Consider the following 6,388-nt stretch of genomic DNA (forward strand, 5'->3'; position numbering starts at 1 on the left):
GTGACGCAGCCCCCAGCGCTCTCTCCAGCTCCCCGCTGCCTTCCGCTGCCCTTCCCGAGGGAAGGGGCCTGGCCCCGGGGACACAGTGGGAGGTTTCCCTGCAGTCACTGTGGAAGCTCAGCCCTCTGCCAAAGCTCTGCCTCATCTCACTTCAGACAGGCCTAGACCTTGAAAGTAAATACTTTCCGTTGGAGATTAGAGAACGTGACAAGAGCATCAGAACAGTCACAGTAAAGGCCATTGTCTCCCCTATCGCGTGTGCATCAGCACCTGGCTGGGGTCCCAATGGCTGAGGTACACTCCTCCAGAGTCCAGTACAGTTTCTTAGTACCGTACGGTACCGGTCTGCCAAAACTATCCTTAAAAGGCTGTATGCAACTTTTAAGTCGCTTCTTGCTCCTTGGATCTCAGGTGCACCAAGGAGGCTTCATGAATACCATCCGCTGCTACACAGCAGAGGAGACTGTCCTGGTACCATTTATAGAAAACCAAGTTCAAGTTGCAGGAGCCGGCGGCACCCATTGGTAGGAACTGGCTGTGACTCTCCAGTATTTCCCTATAGAAGCCATAGGATGGTCCTGGTTTTCAGAATGAAACTGTTCAAAAATTTACGTCCTAGAAAATCCGAGATATTGGTGGCTTTGGCTACAATTGTTGTAAAAATAAAAACATTTGGTGTGTGGCACCTAGTGTATGGACGTTATGAGAAGGAACTGTGGAGAGAGTAGAGTCCTTCTGAGACTCAGAATTTATGTCAAAACCAGAGATTTCCTGCGAACATGTTAGGAAGGGGCTGGGTTGGGGTATGGGAGTGAGGCAGGCTGCTTCCCTCGGAATTCCCCTACAACAGTCATTCTCGGTACTGCAGATGCTCTGTGTGCACATTGAGGGGAGTATAAGGAACAGAGAAGACAGTTTGTCCTAACAGCAGTGACCCTTTAGCTTCTATACTTCCTGGCTCACATGAAGAACTGAATCTCCTGCACCCTGAGCACACCCGGAGCACACGTTTACAAACATGGTTTCCCTCAGCCTCAGATAACACTTTTTTCATTGCAATCCTCTGCTATCCAGTAAGGAGATACTAGTCATATAAGGCCATGGAGCACTTGGGATGGTACAAAATGGGGTTAAAGGGCTCTATTTGGCAGCACTCTAAATTGGAAGGATACAGAGTATCGCTTCTCGGCCTTTTGGCTAAGATCAAGTGTGGAAGGATACAGAGTAGATTAGCATGCCCCCATGCAAATTCATAAAGTAGTCCATATTTTTAGGGGTCACGCCTTTCTTGTTAAGTATAGACCTTAACCCTGGTCACCCACTGATCCCCGTTTTTCTAGAGTAAAACAAAACAAACAAACCCAAAAAGGTGATTAACACACACACTGAGGGCTGAGGAGAAGGCTCAGGAGGCTAGAGTCGTAGTGTGCAAGCATGAGGACATGAGTTCAAATCCTCAACCCCCATGTAACAAGGAGGGCACTGTTGCACGAGTCCCCCTGGTGCTGAGGGAGTGGAGAGAAATAAGCTTGGCAGAGCTCACTGATCCTGTCGCCCAGCAGCTACAGCTTCAGTGAGAGACCCTGTCTTAAGGAACGAGAGAGAGCATACGAGAGACACCTGATGTCCTCTGTTCTCTACATACATGAGAACAGGCATGCTGTACATCCTCACGTGAGCAAGAGTACATGCACACACACACACACACACACACACACACACACACACACACGACAGAGAGATGCTCAGGGAAGACGAGCGCGGCTGCTCTTTCAGAGGACCGGTGTTTGGTTCCAGGGGATCTATTGTACAGGGCTGGCCTCTGAGCCAAACAACCCGTTGTTCTTGAGGTAATCAGCTGGTCTGGCTTGCACAAATCCAAGCTGGGCTGCTTGGCTGTTTGCATCCCTGTTAGAGGACTGGGGAGAGTCAGCAGACCCTTTCTGTCTGTTGAATGCAACTCTGTCCTAACAAGGTGCAGCCTGGGGAGAAGGGGCTCCATCTATTCGGCAGTAGGAAGACCCTTGTCCCTGCTGGGTGAAGACTTTCTGGAGTGGTCTCTCAGGTGAGGACCATTCATGGCCTAGAAGGTAACCACTCATTCGTGCTGTGTTAAGAAAGCCCAGTGAACTCACTGCTTCTCCAGGGTGAACTTCGGTGGACTCAACACACCTGTTTGTTGTTCAGACATGAAGAGAAGGAAGGAATACAGACGTTGCTTATGCCTCCCCGAGGGAAGGAATTTTAGCAACAGGATCCAAGGCCCTTCTGGCCTCCTAATATGTGTGGCACACACACACTAAAACACAGAGAGAGAGAGAGAGAGAGAGAGAGAGAGAGAGAGAGAGAGAGAGAGAGAGAGAGAGAAAGAGAGAGACTTAACATATAAGCCACCTTTAATCCCAGCACTTGGGAGACATGGGCAAGCAGTTCTCTGTGAGGGCTTGATGCCATCCTAGTCTACATAGTGAGTTCCAGGATAGCCAAGGCTATGTAGAGACACCCTGTCTTCAAACAAACAAAAGACAAACAAAATAAAAATACACACTGCAAGGCTCAGCGTGACAAACGGTGAATGCCTCCCTGCGCTGTCCTGGAAGTGATCCCTTTGGTAGAGAGAACAAGCCGGCAAGCCGGGGCAGTGTGCTAACACTTGGGAACTACCTCCCTGGGAGCAGGGGAGGGCAAGGCAAAAAAATCTCCTGGAACAGCCTAGGTAGCATGGGTGACACAGAGTCAATGGAACAGAATAGGAAGAGGGGAAAATCATCTGATAAACCATTTGGGGAAGCGATGTTTTTCTAAATATTACATTTTAATAAGATGTGGAGAAACAAGAAGCACAGTGCAAACGAGAAGCTGGGCAGACAAATCCTCTGCAGGAGCCTGATAAGAATGTCCTACCTGGCCCCGCCCCCAATCCAACATGTCCCACCCCTACTCCAGCAAGCTCCGCCCCCACTCATTCATGTGCATGTGAGGTTCGCGGGACCAAATTCAGTTCAGTTGAAGGCACTCCACTATTCAACACATCCCTGGCACCACATGTCACTCTCCTGCTGACGCTTCCGCAGAGGTAAGGACTGTACCTGATGTTTGACACAGGTGCAAGGTGTGACTGCACACCGCATGTTTTATGAAGATACCGTGGACCCATTTTCCCAAAGCATCTTTCTGGTAGTTAGAAGGTGATAAATATAAAGAAGGGTGTAGAAAAGCGCAGCGTTCTAGAGCCCAGCCTAAGCCTTGCGGCCAGTGAGTCAGTAAGCATTATTAAATCATAAGGGTGGTCCAAATTGGTGACTGCCCTCAGTATGCCCACTGTTAAATATTTCCAATACTATCCTTAGGCACAGCCGTGGTGGAGTGGCTTCTGACCTAAAAAGCCACACATTGTGCTGTGTAAGGCACCAAAGAAAGAATTTTCCAGATGCCAGTCTCTCCCTGGCTGTCTGTCCACCCCTCCTAACTCTCCTCACTGCTGGCTCTTCCTCAGCGCTCTCCTAGAAGCACGGAGAAGCTGTGGGAGGCAGGTGAGGTTAGGACTACTTTTCATTAAATTAAGCACATTTAGTCTTAGCTACTTGGCAGGCCCAGGCAGGAGCACTGAAAGTTCAAAGACTGCCTGGGGAACTTAATGAAACCTTATCTCAAAACAAGACTGGGGGAAGGGAACAAGGAAGGACAGGAGAACACGTCAGCCCCATAGCGTGGGGCAGATCTGTGCTGCCACAATCCTGTGTCCTGGCCAGATGTAAACAACCTTTGGTTTTCTCAGTCTTCAGAGGACAAGAAGACAAGGACAGGCCACAAACCCTGGCTTGAGACCTCCAGTCCAGCAACAACACAAACTTACACCTGCACCAGATAAACACAGAGGAGGCACTGAGCTACTCTGAAGGATGTGATACCCATTACAGATGGCTGGTTCAAGGCAAGCTTGTAACTTCTGCTCTTTCTTGAAACCTCATTGAAGTGTGAAGGAAGCTACTTTGGGGTTTCTCCAGAAGCTCCATCTGTCTTGTCGTTATCACTGTAACTGTGGAGGGGTCATAACAACAGGATTCTAGAAACTGGACAGCAAAAGGCCAAATGCTGATTGATTTGATCAAAAGTGCCCTAAGTTACAGAGAGCCGAAGACACAATTCATCTAACATACCCAGGAAATGCAGGCGCTGGAAGGTGTGGAGCTGTGGGTGGAGCATAAGACTGAGGGGAGTGGGGTTGGGGATTTAGCTCAGTGGTAGAGCACTTGCCTAGCAAGCGCAAGGCCCTGGGTTCGGTCCCCAGCTCCGAAAAAAAGATAAAAGAAAGAAAAAAAGACTGAGGGGAGTTCAGAGTAAGAAACAGAGGTGTGGCTGTGCAGGGAAATTCCTGAGACTCCTCCCCCTCCCCCAGGCTCAGAGGAATGGAGGTGTGGCTATGCTAGGAAAGCCCACAGCAACACACACAGACACACACACACACAAACACACACACAGACACACACACAGGCGCACACACAAAGACACACACACACAGACACACAGACACACACAGACACAGACACAAAGACACACACAGACACACAGACACAGACACAGACACAGACACACACACACACACACACACACACACACACACCTGCATCTTGTAGGTCAAAGGGGTTGCAAAGGACCTTTTCTGATGCAGGATGTTATGAGTTAAGTGAATGCCTGCACTGAACTGTGAGGAAGTGAACAATCACTCCTATTTCTTCAGACTTTATTTTGAATTTTAAGTGCAACTAAATCAAACTAGGATAAAATACTAATAGTAACTACAGTAACTGCTAATTACATTATAGCTTCCATGATCTCTGAACAAATTCCTGGAGGTCAGACAGTCTGAGAACTCTGAAAATGTTTGTTGATATAACATAGTACGAGGATAAACACTGCCTTGCATTCTAAGTAGAGGAGGGGCAAAGTGATGGAAACTCGCTATTTCTTCAGTGAGATATATAAATCCAGGAAGACTCCACGCCAAGTGAGTGAGTAAGAAATAAAAGCCACGTCCCGCCTCTTTAGGTCGGTCTTGCTGACAAATTAATTTCCATGTCATGCTTAAAAACAAAAGTGGATGTCAGGGTGAAGGCCAGGCTAGGTTAGGTTAGGTTAGGTTAGGTTAGGTTAGGTTAGGCTAGGCTAGGTTAGGTTAGGTTAGGTTAGGTTAGGCTAGGTTAGGTCAGGCTAGGCTAGGCTAGGTCAGGTCAGGTCAGGTCAGGTCAGGCTAGGTTAGGTTAGGCTAGGTTAAGTTAGGTTAGGTTAGGCTAGGTTAAGTTAGGTTAGGTTAGGCTAGGTTAGTTTATGTCAGGCTAGGCTAGGTCAGGTCAGGTCAGGTCAGGTCAGGTCAGGCTAGGTTAGGTTAGGCTAGGTTAAGTTAGGTTAGGTTAGGCTAGGTTAAGTTAGGTTAGGTTAGGCTAGGTTAGTTTATGTCAGGCTAGGTTAGGTTAGGTTAGGCTAGGCTAGGCTAGGTTAGGTTAGGTCAGGTCAGGTCAGGTCAGGCTAGGTTAGGCTAGGTTAGGCTAGGTTAGGTTAGGTTAGGCTAGGCTAGGTTAGGCTAGGTTAGGCTAGGTTAGGCTAGGTTAGGTTAGGTTAGGTTAGGCTAGGCTAGGCTAGGTTAGGTTAGGTCAGGTCAGGTCAGGTCAGGTCAGGTCAGGCTAGGTTAGGCTAGGTTAGGTTAGGTTAGGCTAGGTTAGGCTAGGTTAAGTTGGATGAGGGCAGTGGGCGCTCACACACTGAAAGCAGCCCTGAGGGCAGGTAGTCATGACCACGGCTGTGTTATGAATAAACTAAAATACACTTAAGAGGAGCAGAAGGTGGGGCTGGGGAGAAGGCTCCGAGGTTGGGAGCACTGACTGCTCTTGCAGAGGACCTGGGTTTGGTTCCCTGTGTCAGTACTGTGGCTCACAACTGCCAGAAACTCCAACTCCAGGGCACCTGGTACCTTGGCTGGCCCCCACAAGCTTCTTTATGCACTAGCATGCACTCTTGTACACACATGCACATGCACACGCACGTGCACACACACACACACACTCTAAATTAAAAGAATATATTTCAAAGAATAGCTAAGGTAATGTATTTTATTGTTTATTTCACCACCATTTTTTAAAAAAAACTGAATAAACACAACGTTTGGATTTTAGTGCCTTTTGGGATTTCAGATCCCAGAGCTGTGGCCACAGGTCAATACTCGAATAAGGACTACTAACCCAATCTCAGAGCCGGTTATGGGGCTGTCTGTGCCTCTCTTCCCTTTGCAAGTCAAAGCTGCCACAGCTCTTGGCATCGGGCAGTGGCTGCGTTCACACTGTTGCTGCTTGCCGAGTTTTCTCTTTGTATTGACACAACTTATGAGGAGCAA

The sequence above is a fragment of the Rattus norvegicus genome, chromosome 12, assembly GCF_021556685.1.
Source record: "Rattus norvegicus strain SHRSP/BbbUtx chromosome 12, alternate assembly SHRSP_T2T, whole genome shotgun sequence".
In the NCBI taxonomy this organism is placed as follows: Eukaryota; Metazoa; Chordata; class Mammalia; order Rodentia; family Muridae; genus Rattus; species Rattus norvegicus.